At 42.7% G+C, this 21,480-nt stretch overlaps 1 non-coding gene and 1 pseudogene across 1 annotated transcript; both read left to right on the forward strand.

Moving 5' to 3' along the window:
* The first annotated feature begins 2,477 nt into the window (after window positions 1-2,477).
* Window positions 2,478-2,606, forward strand: LOC132428803 (small nucleolar RNA SNORA19). Its single transcript, XR_009520199.1, has one exon. It is a non-coding gene; the product is annotated as a small nucleolar RNA SNORA19 (small nucleolar RNA).
* Window positions 2,607-15,437: 12,831 nt separating this feature from the next.
* LOC132427903 (NADH dehydrogenase [ubiquinone] 1 beta subcomplex subunit 2, mitochondrial pseudogene) overlaps window positions 15,438-21,480 on the forward strand; it is a 58,617-nt pseudogene continuing 52,574 nt past the window's right edge.

A 21,480-nucleotide genomic window follows, 5' to 3' on the forward strand; every position in this document is an offset into this window, starting at 1 on the left:
GCTGAAGCAGTTAAAGCAGCCCCAGAGAGCCACCTACATTCCAGAGTGGGGTTTGCAGGAGTGAGATGTAAACTTACGTTGTGTAAGTCTGAGGTCTGGTGGTTGTTGGTTACTACAGCATGATCTAGCCTATCCAGAATCAAATGGGTTTATTCTCAAAACTTTAGTCTTAGTGTTTCCTGGGTTTCTCTTTGCTTTGAAATGAAGATAAAACAGGCAGGAGAATCAGAAGTAAATAGGTGTCCAAACCTGAGAAATTATAAATTTGCAGCTAGCATCATACCACCCCAAGAGGGAAAAAAGACAATAGAATATTTTCAGGAGTTTCAGGAGCCACCTTTCCCAAAGGTCTAAGACCCAATCCAGATTCCCTTCACGAGGTAAGTTTAAAGTGTGTTAAAGCTGTTCTAACGTATTTTGATACAAAAACTACATTAGGGATGGTTAACATTAGCTAGAAATCAGTGGAAAGAGAGCCTAATTTTACGTAGGTGTTTGAGGTCATTTGGGATTTGTTCCAGTTAATCAAGCTCATGAAATGGGGAAAAGCTCCAACCCCACCAAAGTTCCTGAGGAAAGCTCACCCTCGTCTGCAGTCACTGACTCCTAGGAGGCACTAGGTAGCCTCTTTAGTACTATTTCCCCAAAATCAGATCTTGGGGCTTACTGCACACACCAGAAACAATAAGTCTAGACCTGGGAAGATTCCCTGACATTGATGTTGGGGGATCACAGAAGGCAGTGAAAAGAGAATCTGATCAAGAGACCTGAATTGTAGCCCTGCCTCTGCCAAAAACCACCTATGGGAATTTGAGCAGATCTTCCTTTTCCACCCTGAGCTTCAGTTTTCTTACTGAAAATCTCTTCTAACCTACAAACCCTAAGTATTCTGAGACGGGTTACTCTGTAGCAGTGGTTTACTTCTTGGCCAGCACACAGGCACTTAAGCTAATGGAATACTTCTGCTCAAGGAATCAGCTTCCTGGCTATTTGATTATTTAATTTACTTACACACAAACTGTGCAGGACTGCCTGAATAGTGGCCTGGCATGCAACACACACGCAAGATCAGAGACGGCAGCCCTTTTGTGACGAGAGGTCGATTGGCCTTGCCCATGGCCTGCCAACCCCACTCTGGCTGCCTTTTTGTCAGCTCTCTCTTTATACTCATTCTGTTTCCAAATTCTCTGCTTTTCAAGCCTGCAGTATTTTATCTTGTGCACAGAACGTGTATAAAACGTGAACTAATTAAATTAGAAATCATTAATGGGAAGCTAACAGAGGAAACCACTGTAGTTTAGAGATGTTATAGCCACTGAATCAATAACACTCTTCTCCCACATGACCCACATTCACAGGATGCCTTCCATCCCACTATCCTTGTTCTCTATCCTAAAACTGCAGGTCTGAGTATCCTTCTCATTCTTCTCATGAGGGCTCCCTCCAGTTGTCTTCAGATCTGGAGGCACTGTTTTATAGGAAGGAGTGATCACGAAAAGAATTGGTTGTGTAACAAGAGGCAGTCATCAACAGACATTTCTTTTTTAGGGGTATGAAATTAAGTGGTGGGAAGTAGAATTTCCTTGAAAATCCCCAAAAGGTCATTTTGAGGGTTTTCTTCCAAACATTTCTTTTCCAAGTCTCTGTATCAATAGTATGAATGAACTAATGAAAGAAATATTAATTACAGTAAGAGTAGCCCTGTGCCATCAAGAGACTGGCAATCCGGAAGCTCTGCAGACAAGAACATAGACTCACAGCAAGTGTACATGGAAAGACACTGACCAATAACATGAGAAACAGGGGCCCAGCCCAGCGAGCAGAGCGTGAAATCCAGAGCACATAAGAGTGCAGCTTCATCCTCGCTCTGTCACTCATGCACTAGATGCTCTGAGCTGCTTTACTGATCTGTGCATTAACAAATTCATCTGTAAGTCACAGACTTAGAGAAAGAACTTATGGTTAGCAGAGGGGGAAGGGAGGTGGGGAGAGATAGTTAGGGAGTTTGGATTTAAACTGGATTTAAAATGGATAACCAACAAGGACCTACTGTATAGCACAGGGAGCTCAGCTCAATATTATGTAACCACCCAAATGGGAAAATAATTTGAAAAAGAATAGGTACGTGTACATGTATAACTGAATCACTTTGATGCACACGTGAAACTAACACAACACTGTTAACCCCCTATAGTCTAATATAAAATAAGAAGTTGAAAAAAAAAAAACCAAATTCATCTGTAAAAGGGCTGAGTGGTTGTTATGAGGCGTAAACAAATTGATATATGTAAGTGTGTACATTCCTGACATACATACATGCTAGATTATCCAGGGCAACTGTGGTTGAAGAAAGTCACACAACTGGCAGCAGGATGTGATGGTCTGTGATGGTGACCCCAAAAATAGAGGTGAAATGGTATTTTTGCTATTTGTTAAATTGGTATGTTTTGAGCCTTCACTTGAATAATCTCTGTGTCATGCACGTTTTACTGACGTGCTTTCCCTTGCATGTATAAGCAGTGTTATCTCTTATGTGCTGTACAAAAGTTGAAGGTTAATTAGCAGTATAACTAAATAGGAACACTGCTAGTCTCCTTCACACAAATTAAAACAAAAATCTTCTCTTTGTAAGGCTGTGGGGTTACCACAGAGAGTGCAGTTTGGGTCTTGCCCCCTAAATCACACCGGAGATGATTGGTGAGGAGTTTAAGGACTCTCCGCAGACCTTACAAAGACCTATGACACGAGGACGCTCAAATGTGAGACCAAGAGAGAGGCTGGAGTTGGAGGATTCTGAAGGGTATGAAGGACAAGGATCTTGGGGAGCAAGAGAAGCTCAGAGACTGCACCCCAAACCCTGAACCTGGCCTGCTGCTCCAGAGACAAGGAGACCTGAGGACCAGGACTGCTTCATTCCTTGTTTTTTCTAAACATGAAGAACGCAGCTGGGACCAAGCAGTGTGATGATGGTCTAATCTGACCTGTATTGGTCTCTGTGGCTAAAGACTTGATATGGGCGTCAACCGCGCATAAAGCAGCTTCTAACCCACACCGTTTCCTCTGTGCTACAAGGGAGCCTTCAGAGGGAGGTTTCCAAGTGTGGATTTCAGTTACCGTCACCCATGTCATCAAGGAAATGGTCTTGAGCAGACTGAAGTGACCTCCTGTTGACCTTGGATCCCACCTTTACTTGCTATGGTTTGATGCCAAACAGAACACAACCAGGCTTTATCTGTGCAGGCTTAACAAATATGGGTCTGTGGTCGTTAGTCTTTCACTTTAGGTGTTGAGCAAAATCCATCATTCTTTGCCCTCCTGAGCATCTTCTCTATTGCAGGCACTCAGTTAGGTACAGAGGTCACAGAGATGTACTCTGTCCCAGAATATGTGGCAGGTAACAGAGATGCACACAAAAAGTAGACCAGAGAAGGAAAATGACAATGCCAGCAGCTAGTCCCTGTTTCCACGAGAAAGCAAGCTCCACCTGCAGTGGCTCCCGCCCCCTGCATGCTTCCATCACCAACACTGCCAGCCCCTCAGGCTCTGGTAGCAGCTCTTCCCCTTCCCCTCCCCCATTCCTCCCCTCCCTTCTTCTGCCCTCCCTACCATCTAATTTGCTCTCTTCCCTTACTTTTCCTTCCCTCCTGCCTTCTCTTACCCTTTTATATTGTTCTCCCTTTTCTGCCCTTCTTTTCTTTCTGCCTTTCACATTTTTGGTAGACACAACTCACACTCAAATTTTCCACTGTCATGGAGCATTTTAAAAGAACTTCTATTAAAGAAATGCCTTCTTGAACTTAGAAAACGAATGGGGAGGTCAAGTCCTCTTTTCCCTATTCCTTCCTTTCTTCTCATTCTCTCTCTCTTCTCCCCCTTCCCCTCTGCCGCTCTCCCTCCCTCTTTTTTTCTGTCTCTCTCCTTGGAACAAGGCTGGCCATCTTGCCTTCAGTTCACTTCTCTCTGTGGCACTGTGGAACCATCGGTCACCTCTTTGCGATTAGGGTCCACTAGAGGGCAGGCTTGAGCAGTGAGAGCAAGAAACCCCATAAGAGTCTTAGGTCACGTGATCCAGCCAGTCCTGGATGAGACCCCACACAGGGCATTTGGAACCAGGTCGTGATTAGCCCACCACTGCTCTTCCTTGGGTCTTTGTGCTTTGAGGACACCTGTCTATTGAGAGTTTCAGGAAAAGTGTCAATAAAACCTGGATCCTGCTGGAACAACATCCTATTGCTTCAAATATTCACCCCAATTCCCTAACAGAATTGAGGGTGACAAGGGGCATCACAGACACATAGGAAGGGAGAGCACATGGTACTCAAAGAGCTGCTTCTCTTCACATCTACCGTGAACAAAGCAAGTAAGAAGGGGTGTGGCTTACAGGGAGGCTTTGGACTTAGTTTCTAGTGCATCTAGTTTATGATGAGACATGGGTGCATGCTGCTGAGGAGAGGTAGTCAGAGACAACTGACCCAGGAGAGAGAATATCTTAGTGATTGCAAGAGAGTGGGAGAAACTCATTGTTTCTCTGATTCTTGATTCCCTCATCTACAGAACTGGAGACAAGCAGACAGTGTATAACTTTTTTTCGTACATTTTGTGTACTCAATATCAAAGTCTTTCTTCCATTGCAAAATAGAAATAGATGGACTACAGTATGAGAACATTAGAAAGAATACTCAGAGAGCTGCCGGAGGTCAGTGAACAGAAAATGTGACATTTGGAATGACTTATTTAACAAGTTGCTGGCAGAATTAACTGGGATGGGAGCAACTGCCCTCAGGAAGTGAGAAGTAAGCAATGGAAAGAGTACATCCACATCCAAGTTGAGCTCACTGTCTGCAAGTCTGTAAAATCTATGGGTAAAGAAAATTTGGAGAAAATATTTTATAAAACTCCCAAATATTGATTAATTATCTTTTATAAACGTAGGAAACATATAGGCTTGGCCTGGTAAACTCCAAGAGTGGAGAAGACTGAGACAGTCTAGACATCGAAATAGGATCCCATCATAGAGTGGGGTTGGTGGTAGGGTCAGAGCCCGCTGCAGATGCCAGGAGGGTGTCTGACCCTCTACAGGGGACCTGTGAGGACACCAGAGCAGGGGCAGCACAGAGGGGTCCGTAGCAGGGCCACTGAGATCTTCCTCACTCTCTCCTTCAACAGAACCCACATCAATGTCCTCATAATTCTCCTCAAGGGCAGTCGTGTCCTCACGGGGCTCAGAAAACTCTCCTTCCTCATATTCTCACTCATGGACCAGTGAATAAAGGCACTTATGGGAGCAGTGGAAAGACTCAGAGTTCCAAGAAAGCAGCTTCCCAGGAAGGTTTCCATCAACCCAGTGGATGCTCTGACCTGTGGGCGGGGAGCACTGTACTCCAAATCAGGACATTGGTGAGAGGGGGAGGTCTTCAAACACAGTCAGTGAAGCAAGGTTAGGGTATCAGGATGGGGACCCAAGGCCAGTCCAGATACAGAGAAAAGCGGAAGGAACAAGCATGTGTTGATGGGTATTACATATTGCACTCCAAATAGCACACAGGCTGCCCTGCCAACCTTTTCTTATGAAATCCTCACACAAACCAGAGTACTGATGTACAACTTAGTTTTCACTTGAAGTAACTGGGCTCAGAGTTAACAAGCACCTGAGATCATCATGAGGGCTTGAAGTCAGGTGCAAACTCTGTTTGGGCTCCCAAGTGTGTGCCCCTGATCCAGCACGCCTGGAGTCCCCTGTGCCTACTGACCAGATTGCTTCTGGAGCCTGATGAGAGAAGAGCGTCCTAGGAAGGCTTGAACAGTGGGAGCCAGGAGGCTTGTTACCTGCCGTCATGGGAGAGAGAATACCAACACACCGGAAAACAGCTGCAGACAGCAGAGGCCCGTCTAGAATTAAACCTCCAAACCACACTCTGTGTTGCAGCTCCAGCATGCTGTTGCAGGTCTGCTGGCTCACTCATTGGCACGGGGATGCAGCCAGCTCCCCAGCCCCTGCCAGCTCTCCTCCTGGGGCTGCTCCCATTCCTGTGGCCACAACTGGGCCAGCAGCAGCACTAGCTCCTATGAAGTCTCCTCACTCAGCTTCTTGGACACCTGGGCCAGATCCACATGCAGCTCCATAAATAAGGGCACCAGCTATTCTGTAGGACACCCCCATCATTGCAGGTGGCTTCCAGGTCATCCTCATGGGTTCCAGCTGGTCCTTGCAGGTTCCTGTTCATCCTTGCTCTCTTCCACTTCATGCCCATCTTCCCTTCCCTACTGCCTGCTGAAACCCTGCTGACCACAGATACACCATCAGATGCAGAATAAATAGCCACACCTAAGCTGCTAAACTGCTTCCACAATGGCATAGGATCCAGTTCCTGTAATCAATCCCTGGTTCCCCATCACTTCTAGTGGTTCTACTACTCGTATGGAACTCTGACTGATATGGTTTGTCACTGTGCCCCCCTGCAGAGAACCAGAGGGGCATCAAGAGAGTCATGCATAGTTACTATAAAGATTTTAAAATCTATCATGCAAATGAAGACTTAACCTAATGTCTAGCACGTAGTAGGTCCTCAATAATGGTAGCTATCCCCGTGTCATTAGGCAACTGGATTCGTTTTAGGAGCGGTTTCCACATGGATAGAAATACTTCATAGATTTTAGAATCTGAATGTAAGATCAAAGACTCTGCACTGCAATTCCCATGATGAGGAGTTTAATTATGAACAATGGGAAGGACAACGCATCTGGATTGTTTACAGAGAGCTAGTGACCTGACATGCTAAATATAGCTACAGCTTCCTAACTGAAAGTCAATCTGCTCTGTGGAAACAGACCGAAAGCACCACTGCTGGGCGACGTCGGTAAGAACAGTTGGGGCAAATGTTTTCCTCCTAGCCACTGAGTGACAAATCACAGCTGTCAATGAATAAAACATTCAGTCTCGGCAATCAAGCAATAGATTTTTAAGGAGCCTTCCCATTTATCAGGTTAGCTATTGATTACCTGTGAAAAGTCATTGCATCAGGGGACTGATGAATGGGAGACCTGAGCGCCAACACGCAAGGTGAACAGGTTTGTAAGTTTGCCTCCAAGAACTTGATAATATTTAGAGCTGCCCCCAAGTATTAAGGAACTTATCACAAATGTAAGCACATGCCGTTGGATTTCTGATTACCAATAACAGGTGTATAAAGCAAGGAACAGACAAATACTGACTAAAGGAACCTAAGCCAGTCGCTCACAAAGCATTTCCCAGAGCCCTAGGACACTGATGGAAACATGATATTGCTTTTGTGTTAATAATAGGGGGCGAGTCCGCAGTTATGGGTGCACACCTGAGGTGTTCCCCAAATCCTAGACAAGCTAGATATTGTTTTATTCAATTTCCCTTCCTCTTCTTTGTGTGTTTTTTTTTTTTTTGGAAACAAGATTTTACTTATTTGAGGTGTTCAGTGAATGGTGTGCTGGTCAATGTTTAACGACTGGCTCTCAGAGGAAAAACAGCCTTTGTTTTGTAGTGCTTGCAACGTGTGTGATATAAGTACTTACCCTATACATGATTTCAAGCTGTCAGTGTGACATCACTGACCACAGAATTGGGAAGAAATGCTAGTGGAGGGCTCTGGTGAGTCAGCCTGAGCTGACCCTAGCACACCACAGCGCACCCAGGACCAGCACCCTCCCAACACCGTCTTGGCTGTATTGTCTCTGCTTTTGTCCTGGGAGTCGCTCTTATCTCCAAATTAGAAGGTGGGTGACTAGGACTCCTACCTTTCATGAATTTCACATTCACACCACACCTTCTGCCAAGAAACCTTATTCTGTGTCATTTGTAACAGAGATTCAGAAAATATCAAAATTAAATAAATTGTCTCAGCCAGGAAGTTTTGAACTATAAAAATGGGGATGTACAAAACTTAACTTGGCATTCTGAGATCAAAACATAGTTATAGTCTTTCTTAGGTCAAAATAATGTAGATTATTGGATGACTGTTCTTCTGTATTAAGCATGGAGGATGCAACGTGTGTGTGTGCTTAATGGAGATCATCATCCTCTTTGTGCTCACATCATGAGGACTTCTCCTATATTAACCTAAATCCAGCTTTCTCACAGCTAGTCTTCTCTGGAAAAACATATCAACCCAGGGTTTAGATGTTTTCATTGTTAATGATGAATGCTCTAAAGTAGTGCTCTAAATTATCCCTATCCTGGAGTTATCATTTTTGAGATAGAAATGAGGCACTGAGATGCAGTACCTAAAGAAATAATATAGCATAGTAGTCAGAAGTGCGAGATATGCAGTCAGAATTGAATGTGAATACTGGACCCACTGCTTACCAGTCCTTGGACAATTACTTCATTGCATCAGTTCTCTCATCTGTGAAATGGAGACGAATTTAGTACTTGCAAGCAGCAGATAATGTCTGTGGGTTGACCTGACAGACATTCCAAATTCCTGTTCTCTCTTATTGCAGTTCACCCCACTGTGATGAGAAAGCATCAGAGAAAACAAAATACATAATTTGCCAACCTTCCTTGCTGAAAAGGATAACATTACACAGTTTTGGCCGTAACATGGAAGTAGAAGTTTCCTGGGACCTTCTTTTTTTTTCTTTAATTAATTAATTAATTAATTTTTGGCTGCTTTGGGTCTTCATTGCTGTGTGCGGGCTTTCTCTAGTTGTAGCGAGAAGGGGCTACCCTTTGCTGTGGTGCGCGGGCTTCTCATTGCACTGGCTTCTCGTTTCAGACTAAGGGCTCTAGGCGCATGGGCTTCAGTAGTTGTGGCACATGGGTTCAGTAGTTGTGGCTTGTGGGCTTTGTTGCTCTGCAGCATGTGGGATCTTCCTGGACCAGGGCTCAAACCGGTGTCCCCTGAATTGGCAGGTGGATTCTATTTTTTTTTTTTTTGCGGTACGCGGGCCTCTTACCTTTGTGGCCTCTCCCGTTGTGGAGCACAGGCTCCGGACGCGCAGGCTCAGCGGCCATGGCTCACGGGCCCAGCCACTCCGCAGCATGTGGGATCTTCCCAGACCAGGGCACAATCCCGTGTCCCCTGCATCGGCAGGCAGACTCTCAACCACTGCGCCACCAGGGAAGCCCAGCAGGCGGATTCTTAACCACTACCACCAGGGAAGTCCTCCTGGCATCTTTAGAAAACAATTTTACTTTGTCTGATAAAAGACAGATGCAGTGAGCAACAGCTTTTCCTTCCTGTCTTGAATTAAATGGGATGCCTGGGGGAGGAGCATCAGCCACTGTGTGGCCATAGGGTAACAGGCAGATGGAAAAGTCCAAGAGAGTCACAGAGAGCCATGAAGCCAAGGCCAGGAATACTATATCTCTAGATTTCCCGGATACAGGATGAAGACATCCCTAATTTGTTTAAGCCACTCTGTATCCAGGTTTTCTCTTATCTTAGCATTCCTAATAATAGACTCCTTGACAAAAATTTGTGGAGATTATATGAAACGATACTTGTTGAGTGCTTAACACATTGCCTGACAAATAGAAAGCACTACAAAATGTACACTATTATTATTTATTACTGTACAATCTACCATTATTCATTACTATACAGGATCAATGCCTTCTATTACATCCTTGACAACATCTAGCATAGCCAAGTGCATCAAGATAAAGATTTCCGGGCTTCCCTGGTGGCGCAGTGGTTGAGAGTCCGCCTGCCGATGCGGGGGACGCAGGTTCGTGCCCCGGTCCGGGAAGATCCCACATACCGTGGAGGGGCTGGGCCCGTGAGCCATGGCCACTGAGCCTGCGCGTCCAGAGCCTCTGCTCCGCAACGGGAGAGGCCACAGCGGTGAGAGGCCCGCGTACCGCAAAAAAAAAAAAAAAAAAAAAAAAAAAAAAAAGCTAAAGATTGCCATTTGATGCCACAATCCATGCCTTGGAAGAATTTTGAGGTTTAATAAGGACATAATTATATGCATGTATAACAATCTAAAGGCATTTAAAGGCAATGATTAACTATATAAACATTTTGCTCAGGGAAGCACTGTAGGATTTCTGAAAAGGAAAGATCCCTGGGTGAAGTGGTCCAGGGAGACTCCTTGAGGGAGGTTGGTCTTAAGATGGGCCTTGAAGGGCACTGATAGTGGAGTGCAGGCACTGAAAATGCGCGCCCATGGGGATTGCCTGGGGAAATGCCCATAGGATTGTAATAAGGTCTGCCCGGAAATATGCTGTTGGCCCCTGCCGATCCCCTTAACCTCACTCACTCACCCATCCCCAACTCCTGGTGCCCTTTTCTCCAGAGAATCACCCTTGGCTGATAGAAGCTTCCTGGTTGGGCGGCTAAGGCCCCTTCCCTATGGGCAGCTCACAGCTAATGACTGACTGATAAAAGTCTGCTTCTTGCCTAATTGCACTCTGCGGTACAGTCTCCGCTCCAGAGCTCCCTGTGGGATCAGGCTGAAGTCGCCTCCAGCTGAGACCACATCTTTGTTGAGCTCCTTGTCCTATTCTATCCTTCCTTCATCCTCTTTCTCCTGAGATGACTCTCGCAGTAAATCAAATGCATGTGAATCTCTGTCTCAGGAGCCTACTTCCAGAGACACTGGCCTTGTTCATGGTAGATATTCATTTGAGAAACGTTGAGTAAGTGATGGAAGCAATAGTAGCTTCATGTACTCATTTGCTTAGTCCTTTGTTTATTCTTTCAATAAACCCATGTTGAGCAGCTGCTGCAGGTTCACTGCCCAGGCATTGATGAAGCAAAGCAAAGATGTAATCTTTGCCTTTTACAGACTCCAGTGGATACAGGTAACCAAGCTAGGGTGAAACAGAATGGGGGTAAAGGCACAGGCCCAGAAGCACACAGACTTGAGATGAAAGCTGGTTTATTGCTAGCAGTGCTTAACTGTGCTTAGTCACTTAACTTCTCTGAGCCTCTTTATTTCTTCCGAAATATAGGACTAAACCTATTTACTCGATGACTGATGGAATTAAACGAGATAATGAGTGTAATTTCTCCAACTCATGGCAGAATTCAATGTATGTTAGATGTCAGTATTATGTTATAAGTGCTACGGCTATAAGTCTTTACCTTGGGCACAAGAGGAAGAATGCTCTACACGTGGGAATGGGACAATAGTTGGAAAAGGGGTGCTTCTGTCTATTTCTGGTTCTTCTTTCTAAAATTATTTTGAAGCTCACCCTCTAACAATGCCCTGGGTGTTGTGGAAATTCAACTTGAATGTCTCTCTTCCTATTCAGTTGTTACCTAACTGGTAATTTACCAACACGTGATAGCTTTATATTAAGAAGAAGGAAAGGGGGTAAGGAGGAAGAGGAGGCTGAGTAGGAGAAGAAAAGAAAAAGAAAGAGGAGGAAAAGAAAAAAAATGTTACAATCTAATCCAGGGTTTATGTTAGCTGATTTGTCAAAAATTTCCTGGCAGAAATGACCTTTCTGAACATCCCCTGGAATTATTCCTCTCCTGTGGGAGATGGGGGTTAAGTGAGCCCAGTAGCAGCTGCCGTGCATAATAAGATGAGAAATTATCCTAACCTGCTTCTTTTCTGGAAAAGTACCGATTTGGAGCCACCCCACATTATGTGAAATATTTTCCATCTACGTCTTGGGTTCCAAATATCCTGGAAGGATCCTACGAAGCAGACAACATGGCTTGTATACTTAGCACAGACACTGGTGTCTAATAATTCTTGAACCTGAAATTTATCGAAAGAAGAATTGGTAATTTAGCCTTACAAAATGCTATTCGTCTTTTTCTCATAACTGCCAAAAACAATCGTTTATAATGCAAATGAAAAGGCCAGTTTCCTGGAATCACCTGAGAGTGTGCTTTATTTTTTGCAAGGTATTTGTATCAACTTGCAGTAATTACCAAGCACGTCTGTGATCATCAGAAAATCTGACAAAACATGGGCATTCAGCATGAGAGTCCCGGAATGCTAATTTGTAAATCTGTCAGATTCCTCACCATGGTGAGAAACGGTGTTAAAATTGCTTTCAACATCTTAATTAGTGGTAGCCTTCCAGAGAAATGCAATATCTCCAGCTCATTTTTTTTCATTTCTTGATTTGTTTTTCAACAAGAAGATTATTAAAATTTGCATCACGATGATCTTGAGAAAACAGCAGGCAATTTAGGAATGCTGATGCAAAAGTGATTGGGTGGAGGGGAGTTTTGATTGCTCCAGGATGCTAAACAAGGAGATCAGATTCTGTGTCCTGTGTCCTTTTCTTACACTGACCTTCGAGCTTTAAACTGAGAGTCCCCCTTGGAGGAACCATGGGGTCTCTGGTGTGGAAGAGCAGCGAGCTCCTTCCATCCAGTGTGAAAAACTTCATTCTGTGATGTCCATGGGTAGTAATGCTATCATGGTTCCTCTTTACTGGGTAACACACCAGGCTGTCTGCTGTAATAGACTGACTCTCTTCTTGTCTAACTTCCCCACAACCCCAGAGCATAGGTACCATCAGCATCCAGATGTTCCAGATCAGGGAAGAGGGGCTAAGAGGGGTGATGGGACTCGCCATGCTCACACAGCCAGCAAGTCATTCCATTGCTGGAATCTGTACTTGGACCTGCTGCTTTATCTTGCCCTTGGAGGAAAAGTTCTGCACATCTGCACCAGGAAAGTAGATGCTGACAGCAGGGTTCCCCATCTCCCACAGACCTTGCTCTTTTGCATGGCCTCTGAGCCACAGATGGCTGGCACCCACTCACCTCTGCTGCTAGACCTTTTGCCAGATCTGATTTATAGCTACATGTTTATGACCTCCATAATTCACCTCCAAGTTCTATCCTGAACATATAAATATATATTTTACATGCTGCTTTGCTTGTCTCTCTAACCCCACCGAATTTTCTGCAGAGTTTATTGATAAATAAGTTTAATTCCAGTATTCTTTGCAGGGCTTTTCCCTGAGTTTGGAACACTGCACTGTACTTACTGTGTGTTTGATGAAGGAGGGAAGCCTGATACTCAGCTTCTTCTAAGTGTCTGTCTAGCAGCTACTTTTTTCCCTGCAGAGTGTTCTCCCTCTATGGGAGGAAAACACTCAGGGAAAGCAAAACATTAAAAGTCGCTAGAAAGAAGTTTCCTGTAGCACCTCTGTGGGACCACAATTAGTTCTGTCCTATGTTGAAATATTTCACTCCAAGAAATGATACCAGATCAGGGATATCAGCTCGGTGCTTTGTGACCCCCTGGAGGGGTGGGATAGGGAGGGAGGGAGGGAGGAAGATGCAAGAGGGAAGAGATATGGGAACATATGTATATATATAACTGATTCACTTTGTTATAAAGCAGAAACTAACACACTATTGTAAAGCAATTATACCCCAATAAAGATGTTAAAAAAAGAAAAAGAAATGATACCAGAGGCACGGAAGTTTCTGTTTACCATGAGACACCCCCCCAGGTGGTTCCCACCCCTGTTTGCACAATGGATATAAGCAGCTTTTTACATGAAAGAGCTCTCTGCAGGAGGTCCCTTTCGTCTTATCACTTTAGCAGAGCTATATTGTAACCAACCTTAAATCAGGCATCCCCATGCTCTACTCATCTCCTGCTCTAGCACAATTTTCAAAACTTTTGATCACACAATACCTTGCCTAAACTGTTGGTTCTTTCCTTGATCAAAGAAGTAGACATGAAGAATAAGTCATTACAGATGATCAGATCTCTTCCCTAGCTTCTTCTTCAGTAATCCCCTAAACAAACTGTGTGAACAGCATAGCATCTAGAGCAAGATCACAAGGATTAGAGAAGCCTGCACTTGTAGTGGGGGATGGCTATGAGTTTGATCCCTATCTCAGTGAAAACTTAGATTACTTCCCCTTTTCCCTTTAAAAACTTTCATGGCTGAGCAGAGTCTTCGGATTTGGTTTTCAGGGGACATGAGTCTACCTTCTCCCCAGATTACTGGCTTTCTGATTAAAAGCAATGTTTCTTTCTACCAACACTTGCCCCTTAAGGATTGATTTTCGAGCAGCCAGCAGCCGGACCTGAGTTCAGTAACACGGACACCTCCGATCCTGCACCCAGAGAGCCCATCTAAGTGGTATGAGGCAGGTTCCACCTAGGGGTTTTTTTAAAGCCCCGCCCCCCACCTCTAATATGCAGCATTACCTGTACACGTGCACATTTGTTGGGTTTTTTTCTTTTTACTAATTAATTCTATAAGAGATGGTCAGTTCGTTGTATGTTATCTGAGTTCTGAAAAGGTGTCATGTAAATCCAGGAATTAAAAATTTTGAACACATGATGCCAAACAGTTGGCTGCTGGGGTGTATTGAGCAATAAAAAGGAACCAATGCAGGGAGAAAAAATTAATTCACCACAGTCAGCTAGGTTTACTGTCAGAATAAATAAATTTATATATATAAAAACAAAAGAAATGATAGACACAGCCATGGCCTAAATAGAGGCAGGGTGGATAGAACAGGGTGTGTGCTTGAGTCCCAGACTAGAGTACATATTTTAGCTCTAGCCACGTCCTGCTAAGACATCCCAGGCAAGTAATTGAGCCTCTCTGTTCACCGCTTCCCTCATCCATGACCAGTATCATCAACATAGTAAGAGTTGGCATAAGGGTTACTTTTTAAATCAAGTATAGTGTCAGGTGTCCATTAAGCACTAACTATAACTATTCTTTTTGATATTGTGATTATGTTGTTGAAACGGGTTTATCTCAAATCACAGCTGTAATCTGGAACTTGGTAAGACAGGAAACCCACAGATAAAAATAAGTAGAAACCAAAGAGGTAAATGCATTAAGGTTCAAATGGCAAAGACAGTCAGAGGAGGGAGAGAGCATTCCACATTGGCCAAGGCAGAGTTCAAGGAGTTGGTGGGGCTTCTCCAGAACCTTCAGGGTCAGGGGGGAACAGGTAGAGGTGACCAGAGGCAAAGCCAGCCCTACACATGGAAATGGTGAGGAGACCACTGGGTGTGGGTGGGAGGAGGCCACCCAGGAGGTTACCAGCCACACGTAGAGCCCTACACCATCCTACAACCGTCCAGGCTCTGCTGGGAAGTGGGTCTTCCCAGCCCAGGGAATGGGCTGCACCAACAGCACCTGATCTACAGACCACCATAGGATTCCTTCAGGCCAAGGCTCCCAATGGCCCTGAACACCGAAAGAAAGTGTTGTGTGTGAGTGGAAGAGGGAGAACCCAGTCTTCTCTGGGAAGATGCAACTTCCTCAAGAGATTTGTAGGGAAACTTGAATTCTGAGAAGTTAAGAACCAGAGGGAGAGCTGAAAGACGAGGCACACCCCAAAACATCTGGGTTTAGAAAGTGGAGCAACTAGCCAGGAAATTTATTAGACAGAGAAAACTTTTATAGAAAAACTATTTAGAAATCAACTAAGACTGGGCGGGGCACCAAGGGAAGTGACGTGAGGCGGCGGTGCGGCCTGGGGATTGCTGTCCGGTTGCGGGTTGGCATGTCGGCTCGGACGCGGCAAACGCCTTTCCCGGGCGTTGGAGGCCACTTCTTTAGGGGCTGCCGCGCGCGGGTAGCAGAAGGCGCTGGAGTCCGTCATGCTGGTGGAGGTGTGCATATCGAGCCCCGGTACAGACTGTTTCCCCAGCTGACCAGATCCCAGGTGATCAAGGTGGAGTTCTTCAGTGCAATCATGTGGTTCTGGATTCTCTGGCGATTTTGGCATGACTCAGATGCCGTGCTGGGTCACTTTCCATATCCAGATCCTTCCCAATGGACGGATGAAGAATTAGGTATCCTTCCTGATGATGAGACTGAAAATGTAGACTCAACTCTTTCCAAGAGCCAGGTGAGAATTTCAAGAAATTACAGACGTCATATTGTATATTAAAGTTGTAAATTAAAGTGTTTTGGTCAAGGAAAAAAAAAAAAAAAAAAAAACTAAGAGCAAACTTTGAGCAACCATCAGCAAATAGAAATAAAATCCCAGATGTTAGTATATGAAAAAACAGGTGGAGCATGATGGGTGTGTGATCATGTAATTTTTGGTTCAAAATAAGAAAACTTTGAGAGTGAGAGAAAACATTAAAAAGAAGTAAAGTTTGATAACTGTTTATTGAGTACAAATTAGTTGTATTATATTGTTGGAGCCACCATACTGTCCTATTCAAAAACTATTTTAAAAATAACTTAAAAAATGTATAATCTATATAAATTAACATGGAAGCAAAAATTACCCCCCAAAATTTATATTGATTATGTGGACATCGTAAAATAGTATCTTAAATTCTTACTTTTTTTTTTTTTTTTTTTGCGGGACTCGGGCCTCTCACTGTTGTGGCCTCTCCCGTTGCAGAGCACAGGCTCTGGACGCGCAGGCTCAGCAGCCATGGCTCACGGGCCCAGCCGTTCCACGGCATGTGGTATCTTCCCGGACCGGGGCACAAACCCGTGTCCCCTGCATCGGCAGGTGGATTCTCAACCACTGCGCCACCAGGGAAGCCCGAGTATCTTAAATTCTTATCCTTGGTTTCTATTCATGTTGTTTAACCAATTTTTTAGTCATATCTGTCTCTAATACCAAGACACTAGTATTTTTCTGAAGAATGTATTCTCTTTCATTATGCTTTTTTTGTTTTTGTAAATTTATTGAAGTATATGTATACACAAAAGTGCACAGATCATAAGTGTACAGTTTGATGAATTCTCACAAAGTAAATAGGTCCATGTAACCAGCATTCACATCAAGAAATAGAGTGTTACCAACACCCCGAAAGCCTCCTTGTGTTGCTTCCCCTCACTCCTCCATCAAATTTAACTACTGTCCTCACTACCAACACCATGGACTATTTTTGCTCACTTTTGAACTTTATATAAATGCAGTTATGCATCTTTCTCTTAGAATTATGTTTGTGATGCTTATGCATATAGTTGTGTGTAGTTGTGTTTTTTTTTTTTGTTCTTGTGGCTGTACAATGTAAGAATATATCACAATTTACTTTTTTATCCATTCTACTTTAGAAGAATATTTGGGTAATCCCAAATATTCTTTTATAAATAGTGCTGTAATAAACATTTTTACACGTGTTTTGGATACATTTATCTTGAGCCTGTAACTAAGGAGTGGAATTGCTTAGAGTATGGTGTATGTTTAGAGTTAGTATGTGTATGTTTAACTTTGGTAGATACTGCCAAGTGGTGTTCCAAAATGACTGTACCAGTTTGCATTTCCACCACTAGGGTGTAAGGGTTACAGATGCGCTGCTTTGGGGCTAGCATTTGGTATTGTCTCTGATTTTCATTTTAGCAACTCTGGTGGGTGTGTAGTGCTGTATCATTGTTTCAGTTAGTGATTGCTGTGTAACAAAATACACCAAAACTTACAGGCTTAAAATAACCACTATTTTACTACATGGGCCAATTACATGGGTCAGAAGTTTTGGCCTGTTGTCATCTGGGCAGTGTTTTTGCTAGTCTTTCCAGGGGACACTCATGTTGCTGTAGTCATCCAGAGGTTAAACTGGTACTAGACAGTCCACCACGGCCACACTCACATGTCTGACATTTGGTAGTTGTTGTCGCCTCTGCCTCCCTCTCCAGATATTCTGTCATCTTCAAGGGGGCTGGCCTGGGCTTCTTTGCATGGTGGCAGCAGCATTCCTAGGAGGTCCACAGCATCATTTCTTCCACATTCTCCTGGCCAAAGCAAGTTACAAGGCCATCTCAGATTCAAGGTCTTCTGGAGTCTTGTATGAAAACATGTTGTACTTGTGGAAAGTGACATTATCTTTTCATGGGAGGAAAAGCAAATTCTCATTTCAGAAAAGCCATGACTGCTGAGACTAAGAAATTAATGAGGCTGTGTTTGCAAACAATCTAACTACAATTATTGTGTGTTAATTTGCATTCCCCAGACGATTAACGGGTTTTTCACTTTTTCACAAGTTTATGGCCCTTTCAAAGCTTGCTCATGTCTTTTGCCCTGTGAAGCTGTGTATTATATATTTTGGACAAATGACCATTGTTAGATGTATATATTATATATAATCTTTGTTCTATGCACTGGCCTTTTAACACTTAACAGTATCCTCTGATAAACACAAATTCTCAATTTTAATGTAGTCAGCCCTTTTTTTTTTTTTTTTTGCGGTACGCGGGCCTCTCACTGCTGTGGCCTCTCCCGTTGTGGAGCACAGGCTCCGGACGCGCAGGCTCAGCGGCCATGGCTCACGGGCCCAGCCGCTCTGCGGCACGTGTGATCTTCCCAGACCAGGGCACGAACCTGTGTCCCCTGCATCGGCAGGCGGACTCTCAACCACTGCGCCACCAGAGAAACCCTCAGCCCTTTTTAAAATAACACTTTTGTTCCTAATTTAAGAATACTTGCTTACCAGCAAGTCATGAAGATATATCGGGTTGGCCAAAAAGTGCCTTTGATTTTTCAGTACAAATAAAGGACACATTTTTCATTTTCACCAAGAACTTTATTGAACAACATATTTACCCTTTTGTTCCACTACCTTCTGTCATTTTGCAGGTGACTTCATAATTCCATCTGCCCAAAACTTTCTTTTTGAGCAAATAACTGTTCCAGGTGCCTTTTACAGTCTTCCAGGGAATTGAAATTTTTTCCATTAAGAGAATTTTGTAAAGACTGAAATAAATGGAAATCCGAAGGTGCTACGTCTGGTGAATACAGCCGATAAATCAGAACTTCCCAGCCAAGCTATAACAGTTTTTTTTTGCCTGGTCGTCAAAGAAACATTCGGTCTTACATTATCCTGATAGAAGAATATGCAATTTCTGTTGACTACTTCTGCACACTTTTTATCGAGTGTTGCTTTCAGTTGGCTAATTGGGAGCAGTACTTGTTGGAATTAATTGTTTGGTTTTCCGGAAGGAGTTCATAACAGAGGACTCCCTTCCAATCCCATCATATACACAACATCACCTTCTTTGGTTGAAGCCTGGCCTTTGGTGTGGTTGGTGGTAGTTCACTTCACTTGCCCCATGATCTCTTCCGTTCCACATTATTTTTTTGTACAGTATCCACTTTTCATCCCCCATCACAATTTGTTTTAAAAATAGAATGTTTTCTTTATGTTTAAGTAGAGAATCGCATGGAGAAATATGGTCAAGAAGGTGTTTTTTGCTTAACTTATGTGGAACCCAAACATCAAAGTTATGACCATAAGCAAGCTGGTGCAAATGATTTTCAATGCTTGATTTGGATATTTTGAGTATGTTGGCTCTCTCCTGTGTGGTATAACATTGATTGTTCTCAATTAATGTCCCGATTTGCTTGCTGTCAACTTCAACTGGTCTACCCAACTCTGGAGCATTCTCCAGCGAGAAATCTGCAGCACAGAACTTTGCAAACCATTATTGACACCTTTCCTCAGTCACGGCACTTTCTCCATACACTGCACAAATCTTTTTTTGCATTTCAGTTGTGCTTTTACCCTTCTTGAAATAATAAAGCATAATATAATGAAAATGTTGCTTTTCTCTTCCATCTTCAATATTAAAAGGGCTCTACAAAAATTCCCCAATTTTGATGTCCTTTTTTAAATGCACGCTGATATGACAGCTGTCACATACAGTCTAACAAAATTGTTTCCCATGACGTTAAAGACAACTAAGTGCTATTAGAGCCCTCTTACGGAAAAAACAGAACAAACATTTTGGCCATCCCAATATTTATGTTATATTCTTAAAGTTTTATAGTTTTACTTTTTATATTTACATGAACAATCCAACTGAAATTGATTTTTGTGTAAGCTGGGAAGTAGGGGGTCAAGAGACACTATTTCTTCCACATGGTAGCCAATTAATACAATATGTTAAAAATAACTTTTATACACTACACTGGAGTGTCACTTTTGTCATAAAGTACATGATGGTATATGTGTGTATCCATTTCTGGACCTTATGTTTTTTCCAATATATCTGTCTGTTCTTTCACCACTAGGACAAAGTCTTAATTATTGCAATTTTAAAATACCTTAATAGCTGATGTTCCAAGTCCTCCAGAATATTCCTTCTGCTCTTCAAGATTGCCTAAGTTGTTCTTGGCATTTTGCATTTTCCTGGACATTTTAGAATTAGTGTGTCAATTTTCTGAAAACAAGTTGGGATTTTGATTAAGATTGCTTTGGATAGAATAACTTGGGGGGAAATGACATCTTTGCAATATCCAGTCCTCCCTTCCATAAACATGATATGCCCTCCATTTACATGTTCTTCTTTCATTTATAGTAATAGTATTATATAGCCCCTAGTGTAGAGAAGTAGAACATCTTTCATGACATTTACTACTATTTCCTCTTTTTAACTGAAAAATTTTATTGCGATCGTTGAAGATTCCTATGCAGTTACAAGAAATAATACAGAGAGATCCTGTGTACAATTTACAAAGTTCCTCTCAAAGGTAACATTTTGCAAAATTATAGTATAGTATCACAGCCAAGATGCAATCTACCAAACTTATTAACATTCCCCAGTTTTACTTGTACTCTTTTGTGTGGTGTGTGTATTGAGGTCTATATAATTTTGTCACATGATAAGTTTGGGTATTCACCACCACAGCTGTTTATTTGTTGTTTTGCTAAGAAATAAACAGCTCCATCACCAGAAGGATCCCTGGTGTTGCCTGTTTATAACCAAACTCACATTCTTCACACCCACCCTCCTCCTGTCCCTGAACCCTGTCAAGAGCAAATCTGTTCTTCATTTCTAAAATGATGTCTTTTTTTAAAGTTACATAAATAGAATCTTACAGTATGTAACATTTTTGAATTAGCTTTTTTATTGACCCAGCAAAATTCCATGACGATTCACCCAGCGTTGCACCTATCACAAGTTCATTCTTTTTAATCGCTGAACAGTATTTAATGGTAAGCCTTTAACATAGTTTAACCATTCACTTGTTTAAGGAAAGCTTGGCTGTTTGCAGCTCTTGGCTATTATGAATAAAGCTGCCATGAACATTCATGCATGATTTTTTTGTGTGAACCTAAGTTTTCGTTTTATTTTATTTCATTCCCAAGATGGCAGCTGCTGGTCGTATGGTAATTGTATGTTTAATTTCACAAGAAACTGAGTGACTGTTTTCTAGAATGATGGATCATATTATATTTCCAACAGTAATATAGGAGTCCCCAGTCTCACCAGTATTTGGTGTTGCCACAGTTTTTTAAATTTTATTTTAGCCATCTGATATATCTATACTGATATCTCATTGTGGTTTTAATTTGCATTTCCTTGGTGGCTAATTATGCTGAACATCATATTATGGGCTTATTTGCCATTTGTATACTTCTTTGGTGAAATTTCTGTTCATGTATTTGTCATTTTCTAATTTATTTTTTAACCTGTTAAATGTTTAGAGTTCTTTGTATATTATATGTATTAGTACTCTGCTGGATACGTGGTTTTCAAATATTTTCACCCAGTTTGTAGTTTGTCTTTCATCCTCTCTACATGGGTTTTTGCAGAACAAAATTTTTTTTTTAATATTAATAATCTCCAAGTTATCAAATTTC

Source organism: Delphinus delphis, chromosome 7 (assembly GCF_949987515.2).
Source record: "Delphinus delphis chromosome 7, mDelDel1.2, whole genome shotgun sequence".
Taxonomy (NCBI): Eukaryota; Metazoa; Chordata; class Mammalia; order Artiodactyla; family Delphinidae; genus Delphinus; species Delphinus delphis.